At 40.3% G+C, this 25,668-nt stretch overlaps 1 long non-coding RNA gene across 2 annotated transcripts; it reads right to left on the bottom strand.

The window, feature by feature from the left end:
* Positions 1-2,059: 2,059 nt before the first annotated feature.
* Positions 2,060-13,908, bottom strand: LOC122745475. 2 transcript variants are annotated; one of them, XR_006355465.1, is made up of 3 exons: positions 13,221-13,908; positions 9,937-10,020; positions 2,060-2,344 (listed from the first exon to the last, which is right to left on the bottom strand). It is a non-coding gene; the product is annotated as an uncharacterized LOC122745475 (long non-coding RNA). The 2 variants fall into 2 exon arrangements; XR_006355464.1 differs by lacking the exon at positions 13,221-13,908 and having other exon boundaries at positions 9,937-10,997.
* Between the last annotated feature and the right edge of the window lie 11,760 nt (positions 13,909-25,668).

Raw genomic sequence — 25,668 nt, 5'->3', positions numbered from 1 at the left:
GCTACCTCTTGACATCTTCTCTGCCTCATCTCGTCCATCCTCCTGACTCTACCCCCCCAGGTCTCTATATACCTTTTCTTCTCTCCACTCAAATCTCGGGGCTTCTTGTACCCACACACCAAGCTAATCCTTCAGCCAGGGCTGCAGCTGGGGTTGGGGGGATGCTCGAGCATCCTGTGCCTCAGCACAGGCTATCCAGGATCTTTTGGATAGCTCTGCTCAGGTCAGAGGTAGCTGGGGGCTTTTTTTCTCCCAGCTGTCTGATCTGGCGTCTTGTACAGCCCACGGGGCTTTTTGGCTCAGCTGAAGCAGAGGGGGAGGGGCACCAGTACCTCCCACACAGAAGAGACCCTGAGGGCCTAAGGCTTTCCGATCTCAGCCTAAAGGTAGGGTCCCCAAATCAAAATAAATTTCCACACAACACTTTGGACAGGAATTTTGCTGTATGGTTTCACATGTGTATAATTCCTGATGGAATTATTTTTAGAACTATCACATCTTCACCTTCGTTTATTTTTTTCTTTTTTCTTTTAGAAGCAATCAGGGCTAAGTGACTTGCCCAGGGTCACACAGATAGGTTATATTTGAACTCAGGTCCTCCTGACTCCAGGGATCTCTCTATCCAATTCACCACATACCTACCCTTCCTCACTTTAGCTTAAATACGGCAATTCACTGAGTAACTTAAAGACATCATAGTTTGCTTCCTGAAACTTGAAGGAACATCTGCATCATTAGATTGTATCCACTTGTGCAGCTATCCAGTGGTTGGATGACAGGCAGGAGTAAAAAGTATTGTTTGTTGGGTTTTGTTTGTTTATTTCATGAAGTAAACATTTTACACAATGTATTTGCCAACAAAGAGGAGAGCAAAGCCCTCTGGCAAGTAGGGAAGAGCAACCAAGATGTTAAGAGGACTGGAGACAATTCCAGCAGCAGGAGGCAGTAGAAAAAGCTCATTAGCTTTGGGGTTGGAGGGAACCTGTGTGAATCTCCTTACTACTTGTGGAACCTTGGACGGGTGATTTAAGCTTTCTGGGTCTTTTTTTTCCATCTATAAAATGAAATTGGACCAGGTGACCTCTGAGGTATCTTCTGGCTCCACAACTAGGATACTAGATTTCATTGGAGGATTTGGGAATACCTTCATAAGAAGCTCTGGGGAAACAGAATAACCAGGAGGGGAGTTGAACTTGTCCCAGTTTTTGCAAGAGAGTAACATAGGAGCAATGAGTGGAAGGTGGGGGCAGGTAGTTTTATTTTGGCCTTTGTATTCTGATGTTTTCTACATAGGAGGTACAATAACAAATATATAAATATAGTGCTCCAACATACAGGGTTTAATGCTCCCCTGATACCACCTCAGTCTTTGGGGAGGGGAAGGGGAACAGGTTCATAGCCTTGTTTGGTTCCCATTAGTTTGGAGCCCATTCCTAGACTCCTCACGCGAGAGTTCCAGATCCCCTGGTTTCTCTAGGGTGGTTGGCTACAGCATCCCTCCTGGAATCCTGACCCCAAGGTCACCATGGCTTGAAGTCACACAAGTCCAGTGGAGATTGCCACCAGCACATGAAACAGAGAAGGGCAAATGACTTAGATAGAAACAAACACCGAAGTTCTCAGAGGAAGCAGGGTAAAAGAGAGGGGAATAAAGATATCTCCTCTCTTAAGTTCAATTCATAGCACCTGCTCTGTGTGTTGTAGGAAAGAACTCAAAGGAAAGAGAGACTGTCCAGTCTGGCCAGTTTTAAATGCCTAATACAGCTAATAGATGATCAAAGGAAGCTCCTCCCACCTGCAAGGTAGGAAAACACAGAATGCAGGTGTGTCCATTTTACCATTACTTGTACTTGGGCTTATTTCCCTCTTCTCAAGGCTAGTGATTGCCCTTAAAAAAAAAAAGTCACACTAATAATAATTGCTCACATTTATTCACAGTCTTCACAGTAGTATGAAAATTATTGCCCTTGTTTTATAGATGAGGAAACTGAACTTCAGAGGAATGGAAATTTGTCCAAGATCACATAACTAGTAAAAGGCAGAGCCAAAACTCAACAAATAAAACTAAAGCATTTATTAAGCACTTATTATCATCCAAATATGGTGCTAAATTCTGGGATATATAAATACAAAAGTAAGACAATTCCTGCTCTGAGGGAGCTTACATTCTAATAGGGGAAGAAGACAACACATATTAGGAAGTGTAAGGAAGGGTATTTTCTATATAGGCAAGGAAGGATATTTTCTCTGTCAGGAAGTCCTAGAACTGCTGGGTGGAGGTATAGAGGAGTTCATTGGCATGCCCTTTTCAGAAACAATGAAAGGATTTATTTGATTGTTGTACCTAGAACAAAAAGTACAAAGTGGGAGAGATTAGGCATGGCAAAACATATGGCAAAGAGATAACCAGGGTGGACATTTGGATGAGATATGAGGCATGCTCTGAATCTGGAGCCAGGTAGATATAGTGGGCCATGTTCATTGGCGCCAACTTCAATCAGAGCAGCAAGGTAGCAGTTCCAAAACTGAGTGAATTTAATAGGGGTGGCTTCTCTATGAAGTAACTCCTTTTTTTCCCCATTACCTCATGCTACCTCTTTTTCTTTTTGTGAGTCACCAAAGCATAGTGGTTGGAGATCCAGCCTGAACTAGGAAAATCTGGGCTCCAGTCCTGCCTCTGACTCATCTCATCTGTGTGACCCTGGGCAAGTCTCTGAATCTCTCTGTGCTCTAGGCAAGCTCTCTAAGACAACCAAAGAAGGTGCCTAGCAGAATTGGTAGAGGGTTTTTTTGCAACTGCGGGTTTCCTCTATTATTGAAATCACTGGCCCATTCCCTATCCCTAGCTGCACAACCTTTGTTTGAGAACCCTGAATGAAGACAAATAAACTGATCGTTAGGCTGAGAATCAACAAGTCAACAAACTCTGCTAATTTACTGATTATTGATGCTTAGTGCATCGCATGTGTATATTCCAATATGAGGTAATGAATACCAGCTCCTCAGGAAATGTTATGAAGTCATGGTCAATAAATAAACTGTCATCCTCCCCATGTTAATTGGCTGCTTTCAGGACCACAAACTTAATGGGCCAGGGTTTTGGCTTTCTCAGTGTTTAGAATAAGGTTAAAGGGTGTGCTCAGATCCACTAAGAATAGCATCATCACCATCAAGGACAAATGACATCATGCTAAAGGCATCAATGAGCCAATCATACTGAGTACCTTAGAAGAGCTCCCAGACAATAACTCAGCATCCTGTATCAATTGACTCATATGCAAAGTCTTTCTGACAAACTCCTCAATGATGAATGCATTGCTGGGGAGGGCTCCTCAGGAGTGGACTTTCTTCTCTTGCTTAAAAAATTAGACAAAGCTTAATTGTGTGATGTGTGGCTCACACTCCATGTGAAGATCATTTGTATTTTAAGACAATCAGGGCCATCCCTAGAGGTCTGTGGAGCCTGGAGCCAATCACACGGTGTAACTGTGTGCCTGGATACTCTGCCGAGTTCCATCCCTCAGCCTCCAGCCTCTCTGAGCCTCTGTCAGCTTTCCAGAGCACCACCTCCTTCCAGTGTCATGAAGCTATAGAGCTAGAAGGGTCATTTCTGTTCAAAGATGTTTATCTCTCTGGCTCAGCTCTTCCTGAGGAATCTAGCTGTACCTCCATGTTACAGCTTCTCCTTGTCTGAAAACTACTCCTCCTAGCTGGTCCTCAGGAAGTCAAAATTGGACATCCCACACTTATCAGTGGCCAAGAATATTTTCTAGGACATATATCTTTTAGCCCATTGATGTGAAGAATCCAATATTCTTGCATTTTAAACTCAAAGACAATGCTTCACTTAGATGTTTCAAACTCACCCGTAGCCTATGATGTTTCATCTTCCATACCTTTGCTCATACTCTTCCTTCTCCTTGGAATACCCTCCTTACTCCCTACGTCTGCCTTTTGAATATCCTACTGACTTTTAAAGGCCCAGCTCAATTGTCATCTCTTTTTTTCTTCCCAATTGGAAATTATCTCTGCCTCCTCTGAATCACCATAGTACTTTATTTGTACCAGTCTTGATTTAGTTATCATATTCTGCCTTGTGGCTGTTTTGGTTTTTGCCTCATCCCTACTAGACTGTAAATTCCTTGGGGGTTGACCAAAGTGTCTTCTGTATCTTCTTATATCTCCAGAAGCATCTAGGATAGTATCTTTAAAATGTTCAAAAAATTTAAGGGACAACAAGTGGAATGGTGCAGTGGGTAAAGAGCTGCTGTCAGAGTCAGGAACACCATGGAATGGTACACTGGGTAAAGAGCTGGCCTCAGAGTCAGGAACACTCAGGTTCTTGACTCTGACATAAACTAGACTCCAGATGAAGAATGAAGCAGGGTAGTATAGTAGATATAGAGATGACCTTGCAGTCAGGAGAACTTGGGTTCAAGTCCTGCCTCTGACACATACTAGCTATCCCATGACTTCTCAGTGCTCTGGGCCCTAGTTTATTTCTTTTCTTTTTTTGTAATAAACATTTTTACCATAGTTTTCAGTTCCAATTTTTATCCCTCCTTCCTTCCCTCCCCTGCCCTCTCCCTGAGGTGGCAAGCAATTAGATATGGGTTATACATGTGCAAATATATAAAACACGACCATAATAGTCATTTTGTACAAGAAAACTTGAATAAAAGGAAAAATATGAAAGACAGTGAAAAATAGCCTGCTTTAGTTTGTGTTCCATCAATATCAGTTCTTTCTTTGGAGGTGAAGAGTATGTTTCATCAATAGTCCTTTGGGATTGGCTTGGATCATTGTAGTGTTGAGAATAAAGTCATTCACAGTTCTTCATCAAACAATATATATATATATTTTTTTTTAGTGAGGCAATTGGGGTTAAGTGACTTGCCCAGGGTCACACAGCTAGTAAGTGTTAAGTGTCTGAGGCCGGATTTTAACTCAGGTACTCCTGACTCCAGGGCCGGTGCTCTATCCACTGCGCCATCTAGCTTCCCCTTCATCAAACAATATTGCTGTCTCTGTGCACAATGTTCTCTTGGTACTGCTCACTTCACTATATATCAGTTCATATAAGTCTTTCCAGTAGGCCCTAGCTTCATAAACTGTGGGTCACAACCCCATATGGGGTCATGTAATTGAATGTGGGGGTTGCAAAAAAATTGTCAGCAGTAAAAGGTTATGTATACCTCTTTTTTATACCTATATTTCCCAGGACCACGTAAAAATTTCTCTGGAGAAAAAGGGTCACGAGTGGAAAAAGTTTAAGATCCCTGATCTAAGACAACTCTAAAACTATCAGTTTCAGGGAAATTACCAACCTGAATTTGTAGGAGTCCTTGTCCAGGAGCTCCACACTCCAAAGAAGTCATAGGGTCCAATCCCTATCCTTAATGGACAACAGCTGATGGTTCCCCAAAAGGTCAGATCAAGTGGCAATAATGTTAATTTATGATAGTACTCATTGGTTTGAAATGCACTCTGATATGCCTGAAACTTTTAAGATCAGGAGTAGGATACAAGGATCAATGGCAGATAGGATTCAGCCACATTGCTTTAAACTTGAATATGAGGAACTAGAATCCAACTAACCCATTTTTTCATGTAAAAAGAAAGAGATGGGGGGCAGCTAGATGGCGCAGTGGATAGAGCACCTGCCCTGGAGTCAGGAGTACCTGAGTTAAAATCCGGCCTCAGACACTTAACACTTACTAGCTGTGTGACCCTGGGCAAGTCACTTAACCCCAATTGCCTCACTAAAATAAAAAAAAAAAAAAAGAAAGAGATGTGATGGTGAAACAGAGACAAATGAGCTTTCTGCATCCATTATGGGTGTGGAAAAGTCACAAACCTACTGTAGGCAGTCAAAGATGATTGAAATAAAAAAACAAACCAGGAATATCTTTGAAATCCGAAGTTGAATGATATCATGCAGTGACCAGATATCATCACAGACTCACAGTCTAACATTGTCAGGGACCTCAGAGGGCACTGAATCCAAGCCCCTCGTTTGACATTTAAGGAAACTGAAGTCCATCAATTTTTTTTTTCTTGGAAATTGGGTTTTCCCATCTCACTCAGGCTGGAAGTACAGTAGCTACGTCTCTATCCCACTGCTGACTGACCGAGAAGCCTCAAACTGCTTTGCTTCTGACCTGGGCTCATTTGCCCTTCCCCTCCCCCACCATATTAATGTCAAAATCAGTTTGGATACCCAATCACTGTTGCCCACTGGAGCTTACCACTGCTGAGTTCAATAAATCCACCAGTCTCAGAATCTTCATGAGCAGGGATTATAGGCATGTGACACCATGCCCAGAGGAAAGGTGTTAAGTGACTTGCACAAATTCACACAGTTGGGATTCAAACCCAGGTCCTCTGATTCCAAATCTTGGCTTTTTTGTTTTCCTCATTATCCACTCTACCAATATAAGTACTAAGAATTTAGTTCATTTGAAGCTTGGTTGAATCTATTATCTCAGTGATGTGGTTACTTCTTTCTCCATCAATACAAAGCACAACTCTATGTCTTTTCATCCCTTGTGAACCTTTCTCTATGTCCTTCTGTCAAGCTTACATTAGAATACAAGCTGAAAGCCTTCCTATGTTTTTTGTTTTGTTTTGTTTTATTAAATAATATCTCAGGGGTCTCAATGTGGCACTCAGACTGGGTATCTGTTAGCTCTCATTTTTATTGTATTACTGGCTGACTTCCTTTTATGGTTATAAAAGTCCTCAATGATGGTTTTTTTCACCATGTCTTATGCTTAAATTTAGTGTGGTAAGAATTTTTATTTGGGAAGTGGGGTAGGGTCACCTGGAAATGTGATTTTTATCAGTAACATATATACAGCACTTTGCAAACCTTAAGATGATATATAAATTCCATTTGTTGTTGTTGTTGGGGTTTTGTTTGTTTGTTTGTTTTTTAGGCAATGGGGGTTAAGTGACTTGCCCATGGTCACACAGCTAGTAAGTGTCAAGTGTCTGAGGCTGGATTTGAACTCAGGTACTCCTGAATCCAGGGCCGGTGCTTTAACCACTGCGCCATCTAGCTGCCCCCTGTTGTTGTTGTTAATAAAATTTCCTCCACTGATGAGATTGGCAAATTCTTTATTATTTTATAGTGTTAGAAAGTTACCAGCAGTTAAGTGAGAAATTAAGTGACTTGCCTAAAGTCACATAATCAGTATGCTCCAGGAGCAGGACTTGAGCCAGAGGTCTTTCTGGCTCCAGGTTGGCTTTCTCTCTACTTTATCTGGCTGTTCCTTTAATGATTTAATTCCCCTTAGTTTAAAATATCACTCAAATTAATCCAATTAAAATATCTCGAGTAAGAATTCCATAATTAAACATGAACAAGAAGCAGTCTCCCTTAAAGTGGAATAAGAATGAATGAGGGAGAAAAGAGGGCATAGTTCATTTTTCTGGAGGGCTTTGTAGTTGTCAACAGTCATAAAAAAGTCACTGGTGCCTTTTGCAGCACTGTTGTTTCTGGATATAAACGTGAGCCTTCTCATGACAAAGGAAAACTCAGTTAAGCAAAACCAATAGTCACATCAACTGTCCCAACATTCCAGATCCATAGCCTGAGTTTCTTTCTCCAAAGAAAGAGAGTTACACAATGCACTTTCTATTTTACAACAATAGAAGAGAAACTCATATATATATATATATAACCTATATTGGATTGCCTGCTGTCTAGGGGAGAGGGGGAGGGAGGGGGGGAGGAGAAAAATTTGAAATTGGAAATCTTACATAAACAAATGCTGAAAACTATCTCTACATGTAACTGGAAAATAATAAAATACTTTTATTTTTTTTTTTAAAAGGAAGAGAAACTCTTTGAGGACAAGTACTGTTCCATATTTTCCTTTGTACCTCCTGGATCTAGCGTAGTGCCTGGCACGTGGCATGAAGGGGGCTGGACACAATCTCAGAAAACAAAATCCATTTTACCAGAAACAAGTGGAGGTTTTAGTGAAGTAGAAGCACAAGAAGAATCCAGGAGTGTAAAATTCTGGGCAGCCAAGAAAGCTAAAGGGAATTTTGGCTCCCATTAGAGAAGCAAACTTTCCTCTGAAGGTTACACCCCTGCAGTGCCAGAACCCATCTGCATTCAGTTCTTCATTCAGTTCAGTTGCGTGTTCAATTCTAGTTGCCAAAATTCAGAAAGGACATTGGTAAGCTTGAGAGCATCTGGAGAAGGGCAACTAGAATGGGAAAAGGCCTCAAGACAGGTTAAAAGAAACTGGAGATGTTTGGCCTGATGAAAAGATTCTGTGATTCTGGGGAAATATTTCAGCTCACCCTTCTCAGCCAAATTTGATCCCATTCTTTCTGATCCTCAGATCTTTGGAGGGGGAGGAGACAGAAAAAAAGCCTAGGGGTGTCTATGATCTATGTTGTGGTGGTGGATGTTGTTTTTAATAGAATTCAATTACTTCACACAGAGGCATTGCTTAGGTTGTCCTATATCACTTTCCCTTTGATTTGCCAATATGATGGTTTAAAAAATAAAACAAAACAGAAAGAAACATGGAATCCCATTCTGTTCACAGCATTCCTGGCTCCTTTCTAGAAAGCTAACCCACTATAATCTAATCTTAGTTTGAGACTTTTTTAAAAAAGTAAGCAATATAACTGAATTCTTTACCCATCAGATTATGTCCTTTCAGGCCAAGTCAATAAGTTAATGTTTTTTTCTTAAAATGTACTTGGGTTTTCAGATTCATGTCCAATTTAGTTGCCTCTCCCTGCAAAGGTTTGTTAAAATAACCTTTACAGATTTAGAGTTTGCATGGACCTTAGAGATGCTCTGATCCAATCCCTTCATTTTATAAAGAGGGAAACTGAAGCCCAAAGAAAGGAAATAAATTGACCAAGGTCACATAGATACTAAGTAGCAGAGCCAGAATTTGAAACCCAGTCCTTACATCTGTCCGTCTGAGTGTACATGTATATGAGATATGAGTGTGTGTGTATACATATATATGTACATACATACACATATACCCATATATATGTGTGTATGTTTACATACACACTTATGTTCTGTATATATGTGTGACTACGTACTTTTATGTATATACTGGTCTCTTGTCACCATAATACAATCATCTCAATTCCATTGAATTCAACATGTAGTTATTAAGCCCCTGCTACATGTAGGTGTGGGCATGGCAATACAAAACTGAAAGAATCTTGGTCTCTGCCCTTAAAGAGCTTTCAATGTAGAATCTAATCAAATATAAGCTATACTTCCTATATAAAGATTCTCCTCCCAACCAGAGTACCTAAGCATTCCCCCAGGTTCTATGGTCCAGTCCAGTACATTATTGTTGGTATTCAGTCATGTCCGACTCCTGGTGACCCCATATACTATACTGTCTATGGGGTTTTCTTGGGAAAGATACTGGAATGGTTTGTCATTTCCTTCTTCAGTGGATTAAGGCAAACAAAGGTTAAGTGACTTGCCCAGGGTCACACAGCTAGTAAGTTTCTCCAGCTAAATTTGAACTCAGATCTTTCTAACTCCAGGCCTAGTGCTCTATCCACTGAGCCATCAAGCTGCCTCTGCCACTGAGTTTCCTCAAAGTATCCTAACTTCTAGGTAAAGAAGCTCCACATGCCCAAATGCTTTACATTTTGCTCTTTTTCCAAAGGTTTCCCAATTCTTCTAGATGATTTAGTAAGAATTAAAGGGGAGGGAAGCTAGGTGGCGCAATGGATAAAGCACTGGCCTTGGATTTAGGAGGACCTGAGTTCAAATCCAGCCTCAGACACTTGACACTAGCTGTGTGACCTTGGGCAAGTCACTTAACTTTCATTGCCCCGCCCCCCCCAAAAAATGCCATAAAGAATTAAAGGGGGAAAAAATAAGGTTTATACTGATAGAAAACTGATGTTCAGAGCAAGAAATGGGCTTACCCTAGCTTACCATAGCTAACTCGAATCTTTTCCTGGAACTTGCTGAGCCCATGGTAGTTGTTACTGTGACATTTTAGAGTTGTGCTAAAAAAAAAAGAAAGAAAGAAAAAAGAATAAAGAAAGGAAGGAAGAAGGAAAAAAGGAAGGGAGAGAGAAAGAAAGAAAGAAAAAAGAAAGGAAGAAAGAAAGACAGATGAGACAAAGCCAGCATTTTTTTGCCAAGGACATTCCCTTTTCTCCCTGGGAATTTGCTGTATACATGTTCTCTTCCCAGTGAGACAGAAAATCTCATTTACTACCTCATGAGATTTTCCTGAGCATCCTGGCATTGATGGGAAATACCTTAATTGTACAGGCAGCATGAGATGTTATACATGCATATATCATGTACTTGGATGTTAGATTATAAATTCCTCGAGGGCAAAGTATATGTCCTTTACCATCTTTGTCAATTCCAGCAGGACAGGGATTCTATCTTTGGTCACCATTAAAGCATTTAGCACAGGACTGGACATGGATTAAGATAGAATGTTAGCTCCCTGAAGGCAGATACTGTTTCTTTTTGTCTTTGTATTCCCAGTACCTAGAACAATGCCTGGCACATAGCAGGGGTTTGAAAAATCCTTCTTGATAGATGTATTAATAGTTGATGCAGGGTAAAAACAAGATAAAAATAAGTTCTAAGAACTGGATTTGTTTTTGTGGAGAAATAACATTGGAGCTTCCCAACTTAGTCTCTTTTGAATGAAGTGTCACAAGGAGCATGGAATCCTGGTGTTATCAACAGTATCTTAAGCTTATTCTCTATTATGGAGAAAGTAGTGCTCTGATACTATACATGTAGAAAAGGTGTAGGAGATTGATCAGAGAAGTTCCCTGATAAACATGATGAGTTTACAGGGGGTTGAACCTTTGTTTGGGACTTTATATCTTTCTGTGGAGTGTGTAGAGATAACCACTGAGAACACTGGGGGATGTCTACTGAGACATATCTATTGGGATATCTAGAGTTGTTTTTTTTTTTTTTTTTTTAGTGAGGCAATTGGGGTTAAGTGACTTGCCCAGGGTCACACAGCTAGTAAGTGTTAAGGGTCTGAGGCCGGATTTGAACTCAGGTACTCCTGACTCCAGGGCCGGTACTCTATCCTCTGCACCACCTAGCTGCCCCTAGAGTTTTTTAAAAAGATATTTTTATTTAATATCTTTGGTTTTTACATCATCTACATTTCCCCTTCTACTTCTCCCCCTTCTTTCCCTTCCAGAGAACTATCCCATATAACAATCAATGCTTTTAAGAAAAAGATAAAAATAAGCAAAACCAATCAATACTTGGGGGAAAAAAATCTGACAACATATAACATGATTACTTTTGTTGAATCCCCTACCTCTGCAAAGGAGAGAGGGGAGAGATGTCTTCTCATATCTTTTCTTTGGTTTGTTTGTTCTTTGTAATTTTGTTCTTTGTAATTTTGTAACATTTATTTTGAGGGGTGGCTAGGTGGCACAGTGGATAAAGCACCGGCCCTGGATTCAGGAGTACCTGAGTTCAAATCCAGCCTCAGACACTTGACACTTTCTAGCTGTGTGACCCTGGGCAAGTCACTTAATCCCCATTGCACCGCAAAAACAAAACAAAACAAAAAAAAGACAAACAAACAAAAAAAAACCCAAAACCATTTATTTTGGGTTGGTTTTAGTGGTTTTTCTTTCTATTTACACTGTTGTAGTCATGGTGTATATTGTTTTCTTGGTTCCTCTTATGTCATTTCACATCTGTTCTATGTGTCTTTCCATGCTTCTCTGTATTCATCATATTATAGCACAGCCATATACCATTGCATTCATGTACCACAATTTGTTTAATTGTTCTCCATATCTATTTTACAGGGTGAAGACATCTTAAACTTTATATTTTGGAGTTGAATTAGGTGGCTGTAGGTATTTTGAAAGTAAACTACTTCATACTGGGCCTATAAAAAGTGGGGGCAGTTGCAGAATTGATCCTTTACCCCATTTGGAGCAAATTAGATCTGAGCAGAGGTCAGAGATCAGAAATATGAGGGGAAACTGGACCCTGGGAGATATCTGGGCTTTGGTTCACCTTCAGCATTTAAGACAGAAGCCTGGAAGAGTTCCTGGACCCAGCCATAGAGAAACAGTGGCAGAGGCATGTCCATCCAGGAGAGAGCAACCACATAGTCAAGTTGTGTGTCCAGTTGTTCCTGGACAGCACCACACTTGGCATTGCCTCTCTGCACACCTCAATTACAATTGCTCTAAGACCTAGACTTTTAGAAAGAGAGGAGTTCAGGGGCAACATTAGCCTCTTGGGTAGAAGAAGAGGGAGTATCAAGGGAGTGATCCATGATACAAAGGGATGAAAGACCTGAACTTTGTCCTAGTTACTTGTACAATGCAGGTCTGAAGGGGAAAGAGGTACCCATTCTAGCAACCCCCAAATTGTTCTCCTTCCTGAAGGAGACCAAGACTTTAGTACAGTAACTTAGTATTGTACTGGAAGCTAGTATAGATTCCTGGGGTAAAAACAAGATTAGAAAGTGAAGCAAAAAATCACCTGTTTACAATTTCTACTCCACCCTCTGGGGTCAAACAAAACAAGCCTGATCTCTTTTCCATAGTACAGTCCTTCAATTACTTGATGTCAATTGTCATATACCTCCAAGTCTTCTATCTTTTAGGCTAAATTCTCCAGTTCTTTCAACCTAGTTGTCATTTGGCAGATTCTTTACCAGCATGATTACCCTGCTCTGGTTCATATCTGATACTCTCTGCCTCACAGAATTTTTTTGATGACATCAATTAATGACTGATAAAAGTAATTTGCACAGCTTGTATTCTGAATATAGGAGTTATTATTACTGTTAGACATCTTTCTATGCCTCCCTCTACCCCCAGCAGGGCTTAACACAGTGGATGAGCAATACTGTCTGTTGAATTGAATTTCAAAGTATTTCTTTAAAATCCAGAAAATGGTCCCCCCCTCCCCAGGGCAATGAGGGTTAAGTGACTTGCCCAAGGTCACACATCTAGTAAGTATCAAGTGTCTCCGGCTGGATTTGAACTCAGGTCCTCCTGAATCCAGGGCTGGTGCTTTATCCACTGTGCCACCTAGCTGCCCCCATCCAGAAAACTTAAAAAAAAAAATGTTATAATGGTAAGCCACTATCCATCTGAGTTATTTTTCACCCTAGGAAATATAATATACATTCATGACTGGGAAAAGCCCTGGGGAGAGAAGCATGAATCAAGCAAGGAACACTGACCTTTCCTGAGACATATCATTCCTTCTGGTGCCAACTCAATTTAGCCATTTCCTCAGCATTGATGGCATGGTCATTCTTACATGGAGAGAGAGGCATAAGCCCTCCTAATGGAGGAAAAAAAAACCCCCAAACCCTTTGTTATTCAGAATAATGAAACCCCTTTCCTTGTGATATAGGGAAATCTTACAAAATGATTTTCACTTCACAAAGGAGGACATTTGTAAATAAAGAAGGGAATAATAAGTAATAACTTACCTTTCTTTTTTTAATAAATCTTTTCTTTGTATATTACTTACATTTCCCAATGTGTTCCTCCTCCCTCCCTTTCCTAGAGAGCCACCCCTTGTAACAAAAAAAGTCTTAGCAAAACTAATCAGCACACCTTGTGATCCTACTGAAGAATTTCACCAAGGAATCAGTGATGTAAGACAACACAAGCTGTACTTGAGCAGATGTCAGATAAGTCCCAAGAACCTATTCCCTGCTTAAGTAATTAGTGTTATGAAGGAATAGGGCAACTGTTAGTCCTAGAAGGCAATCTCATTCTCTGCAGCTGTAACAACCCTACTGGCTAGTCACCCTAAGTAAGGGGAATGTGGAAAGGTCTGCTTCTTCTGAGTATAATCTGAGAATCCACAAGAAAAAACAAACTACCAATAATCTTCCCAATCCCTCCCCTCCAAGGGCCCCAAATAGCTATTAGACTTATTGCTGGAATTCAGTCATTTAATTTGTTACTCTGACTTAAAGCCCGAGGTCCTCTACTTTAAATAATTTGGATGAAAGCATAGGTGAAGTTATTTTTTGATCAGTCTAGAAGGGATACAGTGAAAGAGAGAATGAAGATTAAAAAAGAGGACCTTGGTTTCCTTATCTATAACAGAGGTCTTTCTGGCCTCAGTGCCTCAGTTTCTTCATCTGTAAATTGAGGGTATTAGACAAATTGATCCCTATGGCTTCTACTGTAAGTTTAAATCTTAAGATCATATGGGTTCAGTTCTCCTGAGTTCTAGTCCCATCACTTCCTGGCAAAATAGGAGAAAAAAACAGAAGGCAGTATCAGATTTTATATTCTTGGGCTCAAAGATCACTGTAAACAGCTACTGCAACCATTAAATTAAAAGAGGCCTGCTCGGGGCAGCTAGATAGTGAAGTGGATAGAGCATTGGCCCTGGAGTCAGGAGGACCTGAGTTCAAATCTGGCCTCAGACCCTTGACACTTACTAGCTGTGTGACCCTGGGCAAGTAACTTAACCCCAATTGCCTCACCAAAACAAACAAAAAAAGAGGCCTGCTTCTCAGAAGGCAAGCTATGGTAAATCTGGACACATACTAAAAAGCAGAGATATCACCCAAATGACAAAGCTATGGTTTTTCTGTTAGCAATGTAGGACCATGAGAATTGGATAGCTGAGCATCACAGAATCAACACTTTGTATTTTTGAAAATCAATTGTTATTGCTATATGCACAAGTTTTGGGTAAGCATATATTTATTTGTTAATATACCAGTAAAGAATTGACCATGTGTTTCCCTAACTTCTCATGGTCTCAGACCACATGGTAGAGAAAGCAGGGAGGGAGCTTCAGCATGCCAGTTAGTGCAAGCAGGAGAAAAACCCTAAAAGACCCATGCTCTCTCCCACAGGGTCTCAAGGGGACCCAAGAGAAAAAGCAAGAGAGATAGAGACCATGTGGTCTCAGAGAACCAAGAGAAGCCCTAGAATGCTGAGAAGCTCCAGAAGCCTTGGAAGACCTAGAAAAGCCCATGTAGGGTCTTCCAAGGGTTTTTATCCTCTTTTGATAGAGGCAGGTCATTATACATTGATCAAAGCTTTTAACCAATTCATTAGCATCTTTTAATTCCATTGGTTGATATGACTTGAAGGTGGTCTACATTAAAATGAACTCCAGAGATGACATCAGGGAAAAGAATGCAAACGACCCACATTCAAATTGCTTAAGGCAAAGTGCATTATCTAGATGTGGTTTAATCAGTCCACTGATTTAGACAAAAGATTCTATCCCCATTCCTTTTGTTCTCTTAAATTAGTCCCAGATAAGATTTGAAGAAGTTTCTCAAGAACTGGACTTTCTGCAGTGGGGAGGGAGGGGGTGAAGGACTGCAAAAGTGATCTCTGGGTCCCCCAAGAAATACATTATTAATTATTTTCCTCACAATTTTCAAATTGTGGTGCTAGAGAAGACTTTTGAGAGTCCCTTGGACATCAAGGAAATCAAAACAGTCAACACACAAAAAAATAATTCAGGCTATTTACTGAAAAGTCAAATACTAAAGCTGAAGCTTGAATACTTTGGCCATAATATGAGAAGATGGGACACTTTGGAAAAGACCATAATGTTGGAGAAGATTTAAGGCAAAAGGCAAAAGGGATGGCAGAGGACAAGATGGATACATTGTATTATGGAAACAATGAGTATGGACTTGGATAGACTTCAGAAGACAGTGGAGGATAGGAGGGCCTGGCACGCTATGATCCATAAAGAGTTGGACATGACTCAACAAGAAGAAGCCAGACTTTGTGCTAAGCACTTCTCCCATTTGATCCAACCCTTGGAGTTAGGTGGCTATTTCTATCTCATTTTATAGTTGAGAAAATTGAGTGGGGAAAGGGTGAGCAGCTGTGTGTCAAGGTATGATGTATTTGTGTAGTTCTAGGTTCACTCATTTGGACGCTTATAAGGCCTACAACTTTTTTTAGCACCAACCTGAGTAGCCTTTTCTAGGGAGCTTAGTAGAGTGGGACAAGGAGGACAGCTGCTTCTTGCAGTCATCCATCACCAATCAGATGTGGGGGTGGGGAAGGCAGGCAAAATCAGTAGAGGCTATACTTGTGATATGATCTTATTATATTTACAAAGGACTTCCAGGTATTTAGAGGAAAAAGGCCTTATTAGTACAAAGTATTTCATCATTTAAAACCCCAAAGTCAGCACTGCTAGTGGTATACACATACAGATCTTGTAATGGTATAGCAAATAAAAATTCTGTAAATCATTCCTGGGTAATCTGAAGCAACAAAATCCCAGTGCCTATATCTAGGGAGGCTGCAGGGTAAGGTGAGAGGCATTATTATCATTCCCATTTTAATGATTCAGTTCAGTTAAAAACTTAGTGAGTGGGGCAGCTAGGTGGCGCAGTGGATAAGGCACCAGCCTTGGATTCAGGAGGACCTGAGTTCAAGCCCAGCCTCAGACACTTACTAGCTGTGTGACCCTGGGCAAGTCACTTAACCCCCATTGCCCTGAAAAAAGAAAAAGGAAAAGAAAAACCAAAAAAATTACTTAGGGGCAGCTAGGTGGCACAGTGGATAAAGCACCGGCCCTGGAGTACCTGAGTTCAAATTCGGCCTCAGACACTTAACACTTACTAGCTGTGTGACCCTGGGCAAGTCACTTAACCCCAATTGCCTCACCAAAAAAAACCCAAACAACTTAGTGAGCTTTAGGTAATGTGCTGGTAGGTGAAAACTGAGGAAAACAAAGGTTTAATCTTTCAACATCACTTTGTTAGAGAATGCATGATAATCTATGCCAAATGCTTAGCAAAGCAGGACTAGACCTCTTCATCTGGACCCCAAATACAGGGGAAGACAGACTTTTATACATTAAAAACAATTAAATAAGACCAATTAATTAAAAGCAAACAGTACAATATCAGGTAATCTGATTTCTAATTGGAAGAAAGATTAGGGATTTTCCAAATTGGGAGAGGGAGAGTGAACAGGTGCAGTTCCCTGAAATCAGAAAAGGAGGTATCCTATTCCCCATTATAAACAATCAAAGGACCATAGAAATAACTCATGGATCACTGTTTTCTCCTTTCTTTCTTTCTTTTTTTTTTAAGTGAGGCAATTGGGGTTAAGTGACTTGCCCAGGGTCACACAGCTAGTAAGTGTTAAATGTCTGAGGCCGGATTTGAACTCAGGTACTCCTGACTCCAGGGCCGGTGCTCTATCCACTGCACCACCTAGCTGCCCCGATCACTGTTTTCTAATAAGACATATGGGTTGCTTGAGATGTACAGTTGTGAGAAAACTCCTATGAGTCAGGGCTTCTGGTTAGTATAACCTGTTGATTTTTAAAATAATTTTTCAGTCATGTCTGACTCTTTCCTTTGTGGCCAAGCTTGATAAGACCATCTACAATAGGTGCCTCTGCTTTCATATTCTAGCTGACATTTTTATAGTTGGGTTTTGGGCACATCTGTCAGAGACAACTACCATATTGCTTACTTCACAGATTTGTGATGAGGAAACTACTTTATAAACCTTTAAAACCCCATATAAATGTGAGGTCTTGTTAGTTTTGATTTGGGAAATGTCAGTGTTAATTTCAAGTAGTAGGCTTTCTGAGGTGTGTGCAACACAGATGTTGGGATTTCCAGAGATTGTATCTCATGGTGAAAAAGAGCCTGGGGCTGGAGCTAAGGACACTAGGGCTCAAGAGAATTTAAGATTTAAAGCTACAGTAGAAGGAGCTTTAGGAATTAATCTCTTCAGTCCTTTCAATTTACAGATAAGGAAGCTGAGGCCCTGGAAGGTTAAGTAATTTGACCAAGGTGTATAGATAATCATAGAAGAAACTAGAATCAAAGTGAGGTCCTTTGTCTATATCTACTTTTCCTACTACAGCTTTGTTTTACTCAGTCTAGTCTTAATTCTGACACTAATTAATAAACTGCTCTACCTTGGACAAACCACCTCACCAAACTGGGTCTCAATCGTCTCAAAGGGAAAATGGGGAGAACAGTACCTACCTGCCCTACCTAGCTGACAAAGTTATAACAAGGATCTACTTTGATAACATAGGTGAAAGTATTTTGTAAATGTCAAGACACCAAAAATTAAGGCTGACAGCATAATATTTTATCTTCTACACAGCACATACTGCAGGAAAATGGGTGATTGAATTAGGGGTAGAGGTTGAAGCTACCATCAACAGATTATCTCTGTCCCTGGGAGTTGTATATTAATCTTGCCACTTTTAAATTTGAATCACTGTTGGTCTTTTACTAATCTTCATGATCCTATCTACTCATACTTTGCCCTTCCTAAGAATTTTGCTCTTTGGGGTCTAGGCTCACTGGATTGGAAGTTTAATGCAAGAGCTATTAAAGACTGGTAATGGTGTGTGTTTGTGTGTGTGTGTATGTATGTGTGTGTGTTCACAGGATCTGGAATACACTACCTTCCCACCTCTGCCTCTTGGAATCCTTAGTTTCCTTCAAAGCTTTGCTCAAATACCACCTCCTATGTGAGCCCTAGCACAATCCTCCTCCCAACTTCTAAAGCTTCTTCCATTATACTTATGCCTTACATTACATGTATTTTTATACACTTATAATTACATAGTGCCTACTCCTATGGAATGTAAGCTTCCCTAATGGCAGATGTTTTGTCTTTTTGTGCAGTGGTGAACACATAGTAGATACCTCATAAATGCTTGTTGACTGCTTATATGTATATTTTAAAAATCATGACTATGCATTATTGGTAATATATATATATATATATATATATATATATTTTCATTAGGGCCAACCCAAGCCAGTTTTTAAAAGCAAACAATACTTGATAAAACATGTATATTGTGGTGGCCTAAAGCATAATGATATTTATCAAAATCCCCTATCTAATTCTTCTGTATTTTGTGTGGATTCCAATGAATCTGTACATATTTAAATTATTATGATAATATATGGCATGGCATGTACCACCAAGCTGCCCTCAAGGCTTATATTTTTATTATCAGTATCCTAACAGTATGGCTTCATGTCACAAAAAAGCATATGAAGGGCAGCTTGGTGGTACAGTGGATAAAGCACCAGCCCTGGAGTCAGGAGAACCTGAGTTCAAATCCGGCCTCTGACACTTAACACTTACTAGCTGTGTGACCCTGGGCAAGTCACTTAACCCCCATTGCCCTGCAAAAAAAAAATAGGCCTTCATTTCAGGACCCAACTCGGTATCAATTTATATTATCTGAATCTTGGACATGGAAAACTACCATTTCTAAAAAAACTAAAGTGCATCACTCAAAGGCCAATGGAGAGTCATGTGGTATATATCAGAAGGCCATAATATGAAAGGGGCAGCTAGGTGGCACAGTGGATAAGGCACTAGCCTTGGATTCAGGAGGACCTGAGTTCAAACCCAGCCTCAGACACTTAAAAGCTATGTGACCCTGGGCAAGTCACTTAAACCCCATTGCCCTAAAAAAAAACTATATCTATCAATCTATATATATATATATATATATATATATATATATAACATATGAGGAGCAACAGAGAACTGGAGTAGAAAGAAATGTATGACTGAAAAAGATGAGTTGGTCATGTGTCAAGGATCAGGGATAACTGTTGGATGGCTTGTGTGCCCCTTTGTCATCTTCATGGTCTCAAGAGAAATCAAAGAACGCTCCCAGGATGGGTAGGTAAACTCTCTGTGAAGAACTTAGGGGAGGACACAGAATTGTTGCATAGAATGTCCAGATATGAAGAGTTGCAATCTGTATCTCTAGATAGGAGTAGCAATATCAATGAGGTCACATCTATTTGAGTGTTTGATAGCATTATTACAAAAGCAATGTGGTACTGTGGTGAGAGGACTAAATTCCAAGTAAGATGATGTTGGTCAGTTGTGTCTGACTCTTTATGACCCATGGACCTATAGGGTTTTCTTGGCAAAGATACTGGAGTGGTTTGCCATTTCCTTCTCCAGTGGATTAAGGCAAACAGAGGTTAAGTGACACACAGTGCCACACACTAGTGAGTATCTGAGGCTGGATTTGAACTCAGCTCTTCCTGACTCCAGGCCCAGCACTCTATCCACTAAGCTAGAACTTGTTTTAAATTCCAGTTCCAACATAATACTCTGTGACCAAGTGCAAAGGATCTGATCTGAGCCTTTCTTCTACACTATCTGCTTCATAGGAATATGTTAGGACAATACTTTATAAACCTTAGAAAATCTATCAAAATAAATAGATAATATATATGAGCTATTACTTTGATAGAGTCTCTAATTGGTTATTTTTTCTTTATTGTAAATAAAAATGGATTTTAAAGAGACTTGGATTGCAAACTACCCACCTAAATATCAGCAGAAATGCAACTACCACATATTAAAGTTTCCCACCCAAAAGTCTTTCATCAAGGGCTATGTCAAATAGAAACACACCTAAATGGTTTCCATGGAAGATCAAGCATCAAACAAGGTTTGAAATATGTAGTCAATTAAAACGTTCATGGTTTGTGCAGAGAGAAAGCAGCCAACAGAGAATTACATTGAGCAATTGTTTTTTGAGAAATCCAGAAAGGGAATGATTCCACCTGACTGTACACTACTTATTAGAGTCTTGAAGTGTTTATAGTGAGTATCATGCCTCTGGACACTAGTGTGATTGTTCTACTTCACACATTTAACTGCCCTTATAAGAAACATTTTTGAAATTGTACTCCAAGGGTGGGGATGCCATGGGACAAAGGATTCCTCAACTATTTTCCCAACAGTTCCAAGTCCAACCGCTTTTCAGGGATATTGTAGAGGGGATTCCTGCATCAGGTAAGCATTTGAAACAGTGCATTATCAGGCCATATAACTGGAAGCTAGGAGTCTTAGAGATGATCTATTTCAGCCCTGCCTATCTCCTTTCTTCCTTGAATCTCCCAGGTAAAAATCTCTCCATTCTCAAATTTTTCAGGGTACTTAGTCTGGATGCTTCCTTTGTATTTACCTCACTCTCTTGTATTTATGTACTTTTCCCTGCTTCCTATTAGCTTGTACTCATTGAGAACAGGTCTTTGTATCCTCAGTGTATGACATACCCATACTAGTTGCCTGATGTTTTATGAATTAAATCGAAGAGGAAAACTGACAAACTAAGAGAGCATCTAGAGGATAACCAGCCAAGATAAAGAGGGTGTTTTTTGTAAATCACATGTAATATTGAGAAAAATTTAAGGAGTTTAGGATGTTTGGATTGGAGAAGATGGAGGTGATGGAATTAACTCTCAATAAAAGCAACCCTAATGTGTTGGCAAGAGCCCTGGATTTGATATCAGTATACTTTAAGCTTCAAATCCTGTCCCTCTAATTTACTAGCTGTGTGACTTTGGGCAAGTCACTTTATGTCTTGAGCCCTCAAGTTTCTTCACCTCTAAAACAAAAGGATTGAATCTAGCTCTTTTTTTAATTTTACCTGTTTATATGGGAGACTCTTCTGTTATTCCAGGTAGGACTGATGAATGTAAGTTCCAAAAAAGAAAAATTAAGTTCATAATAACAATTTTTAAAAGTCAGAAGGAGGGGGCAGCTAGATGGCACAGTAGATAAAGCACCGGCCCTGGATTCAGGAGGACCTGAGTTCAAATCCGTACTCAAATATTTAGTACTTACTAGCTGTGTGACCCTGGGCAAGTCACTTAACCCTCACTGCCCCCCCCCCCAAGTCAGAAGGAAGCAGATTTTCGCTTAACATGAGAATTTTCTAATAATTAGAGCTAAGAATGAAAATGATTATTACTTCATGAATTAGTGATCACTTTCAGCATTGTGGAGACTATTTCTTCAGGATGCAGAGATAAGTTGAATTTTACTCTTTCAAGTAACATTTTGATTATACAGGGTGTTACAAAAGTCTTAGTGCAATTTTACTCTTCTAAAACTTAAAACTGCATTAAGGGGGGCAGCTAGGTGGCGCAGTGGATAGAGCACCAGCCCTGGATTCAGGAGTACCTGAGTTCAAATCCGGCCTCAGACACTTAACACTTACTAGCTTTGTGACCCTGGGCAAGTCACTTAACCCCAATCGCCTCACTTAAAAACAAAACAAAACTGCATTAAGACTTTTGGGACACCCCATAATTCTTTTTTTTTGTGGGGCAACTGGGGTTAAGTCACTTGCCCATCATCACAGAGCTAGTAAGTGTCAAGTGTTTGAGGTCGGATGTGAACTCAGGTCCTCCTGAATCCAGGGCCAGTGCTTTATCCACTGTGCCATCTAGCTGCCCCCCCCCCACCTCATAATTCTTAACCACAAAAAGGATTATTTTCATTCTGGGAGGATTGTTCTCAGTTTCTAGGCCACATATCCCCATCAATTGTCAAATAATCAGAAAATGGGCTAGTCCTAACTCAAAGCTAAGTAAAAAAAATCTAAGGCCAAGACACAATGTATTCCAGGCATAATGACCTTTGAATCAGTTACTAGCAGGTAATTGGTAAGTCCTTCCTGCAGTAAGTAGACAGGGAGGGGGGGGGGCAGCAGCTAGGTGGCGCAGTGGATAAAGCACCGGCCCTGGATTCAGGAGTATCTGACTTCAAATCCGGCCTCAGACACTTGACACTTACTAGCTGTGTGACTGTGGGTAAGTCACTTAACCCCCATTGCCTAAAAAAAAAAAGTAGACAGAGGTGAGAGTATATCAAACTAACGTGGCTAATCTCAAGTGAATCTTGAATTTTAAATCAAGCAGAGGTTGATTCCTCATAAGGATTATTGTAGAAGGGATTCCTATTCTGGTGTATGTTGGACTAGACCCTTGAGGCCCCTTTTGTTGAGATTGTCATCTGGAGTAAAGTCTTTAAGTACTTAAATAAAGCAGCATGGGTTCACTTTGAACAAGTCATGGCAAACTAAGCTAATTGCCTTTTGTAATAAATCAATAAAGATTAAGTACCTACTATGTGGCAAGTACTGTTCTAAGTACTGGGGATACAAGAAAAGGCAAGACTCTGCCCTCAAGGAGCTTACAGTGTAATGGGGGAATCAGCATGCAAACAAATATATACAAAGCAAGCTACATACAGGATAAATAGAATATAATTAACAGAGAAAAGGCACTAGACTTGAGAGGAGTTAGGGAAGGCTTAGAGTAAAAGATGAGATGGAGTATCTCATTTGTGGAACAGTTAGGACACTAGTGTCAACTAGATTGAAAATTACATCTGGAAGTAAGGTGTAAGACTGTAAAAATAGGAGGGGTCTAGGTTATGAAGGGCTTTGAAGGCCATGGTGTATTGGACTTGATCCTGGAGGCAGTGGGAAGATACTGGAGTTTATTGAGAAGTGTGTGTGTGTGTGTGTGGGGGGGTGTTGTGACATGATCAAATCTGGGCTTTAGGAAAATCACTTTAATGTCTCAATGAAGGATAGATTGAAGTGGGGAAGACTTGTAGGGAGATACACCAGCAAGTCATTATAATAATCCAGGCGTAAGGTAATAAAGGCCTACACCAGAGAAGAGGAAGTGTTTGAGATGTCATAAAGGTGACAGGCCTTGGTAACAGATTAGATATGAGGGATGAAGAGGACAAATTGTAGTGAGGGGGGAGCTAGGTGGCACAGTGGATAAAAGCACCAAGCCCTGGGGATTCAGGAGGACCCGAGTTCAGAATCCTGCCTCAGACACTTGACACTTACTAGCTGTGTGACCCTGGGCAAGTTACTTAACCCTCACTGCCCTGCAAAACAAACAAACAAAAAAAGGTGTAGTGAGCCTGAGAGGCTAGGAGAATTTGTTGCCTTCTACAGAAAAGTAAGAAGGGGAACAGTTTTTTGGGAAAAAGGAATGAATTCTGCTTTGGACATGTTGAGTTCAAGATGTCTTACTGGACCTCTAGTTCAAGGTGTCTGAAAGGAGATGAAAGACTGGAGGTTAACAGAGACTTTGGGGCAGGATAAGTAGATTTGACAATCATCAACCTAAGGATGGTAATAAAAATCCACAGGAGTTGATGAGGTCACCAAGTGAAATACTGTAGAGGGAGAAAAGAGGATTGAACTCTAAATATTACCTGTCACTTGATTAGATGGTGTGATTGGAATGAGGATCCAGCAAAGGAGACAGAGAAGGATTAGTGGGAGAACTAGGAGAGATTGGTGTTCCAAAAACCTAGAGAAAAGAGAATATCAGGAGAGAGACAGTGATTGATGTTGTCAAAGACTGCCGAGAGGTCAGGGAGAATGAGAACTAAGAAAAGGCCATTAGATTTGGCAACTAAGAAATTATTAGTAACTTTGCAGGGCAGCTAGATAACAGAGTGGACAGAGTGCCAGGCCTGGAATCAGAAGACTGAACTTCCCGAGTTAAAATCCAGCCTCAAACACTTACTAGCTGTGTACCTGGGCAAGTCACTTAACCCTGTTTGCCTCAGTTTCCTAATCTGTAAAATGAAGCTGGAGAAGGAAATGGGAAATCACTCTAGTACCTTTGTGAAGAAAGCCCTAAATGGGGTTATGAAGAGTTGGACATGACTGAAAAACAGTAACTTTGGAAAGAGCAGTTTCAGATAAGGTCCAAAGCCAGATTGTAAGGGATTAAGTAGTGAGAGGAGAGAAAGTAGAGGTATCAATTGTAGATCACCCTTTTAAGCAAAAAATACTACAGAAACCTCAAGGCTTTCTCTTAAACCAAGCCCCAAGTAAATGTTGTGGAAGTATTTTTCAATTTTTTTAAAAAAGTGGGACAATTACATAACTTCCCTCTCACCCCCATCCCCAATAAGCCTTAACACTAATTTTCTCCACAAGAGCAATGTTTGTTTCAAGATTGGCCACAAAGGAAATAGGACCATGAGTAGCAGGGATAGGATTTTTTCGGGATAGGGAGACTCAGGCATGATTGTAAGTGGTAGGGAATCAGCCAGTAGACAGGGAGATTGAAAGTGATAGGGGGCAGATAGATGGCACAGTGGATAAAGCACCAGCCCTGGATTCAGGAGGACTCGAGTTCAAATCTGGCTTCAAACACTTGACACTTACTAACTGTGTGACCCTGGGCAAGTCACTTAACCCTCATTGCCCCCCCCCCCCAAAGTGAGTGATAAGACATAAGGTTCTAAGATCTCTAGATGAGAACACAGTAGACATCAGTTTCAATGGAACATTTGCAAGTCTCATGGACAAAATGAGCTGAATTAGGTAGATTTGTAGCTAGGTGAACAGTACTCATGGATCAATATCAAACTGAAGCAAAGTCCTGTTAGACATTTATCACAAAAGGCAAGAGTATGAAATTTATGGATGAAAGAAAGCTGGGAAAGATGCTGAATAACTAAAACAGAATTGAAGATATTGACTTGAATACCAGGCTGAAACTAATACTCAAAATTAACAGGGATAAATGTAAAGTTATTTCCTTCATCACTTTTACAGGTACAGTGATTTAGGGAAATATGGAAAAGACTTAGAAGTGGCTCAGTAGTACAACTGTTAAGAGTTAGGTCTGGAGTTGGAGTTCAAATTTGGCCTGTGTAGCCCTGGACAATTCAATTAATCTCTGCTTCTTCAACTGTAAGATGGGGATATGTACCCCACAGGGTTTCTGTGACACTCAAATATTTGTAAAATATATAGCACAGTGTCTTATACAGTATGAGGCTTAATCAATTCTTGTATCCTTCTTTAGTGGACATTCAGTA

This window comes from Dromiciops gliroides, chromosome 3 (genome assembly GCF_019393635.1).
Source record: "Dromiciops gliroides isolate mDroGli1 chromosome 3, mDroGli1.pri, whole genome shotgun sequence".
In the NCBI taxonomy this organism is placed as follows: Eukaryota; Metazoa; Chordata; class Mammalia; order Microbiotheria; family Microbiotheriidae; genus Dromiciops; species Dromiciops gliroides.
This window is presented reverse-complemented; position numbering and strand designations above follow the sequence as displayed.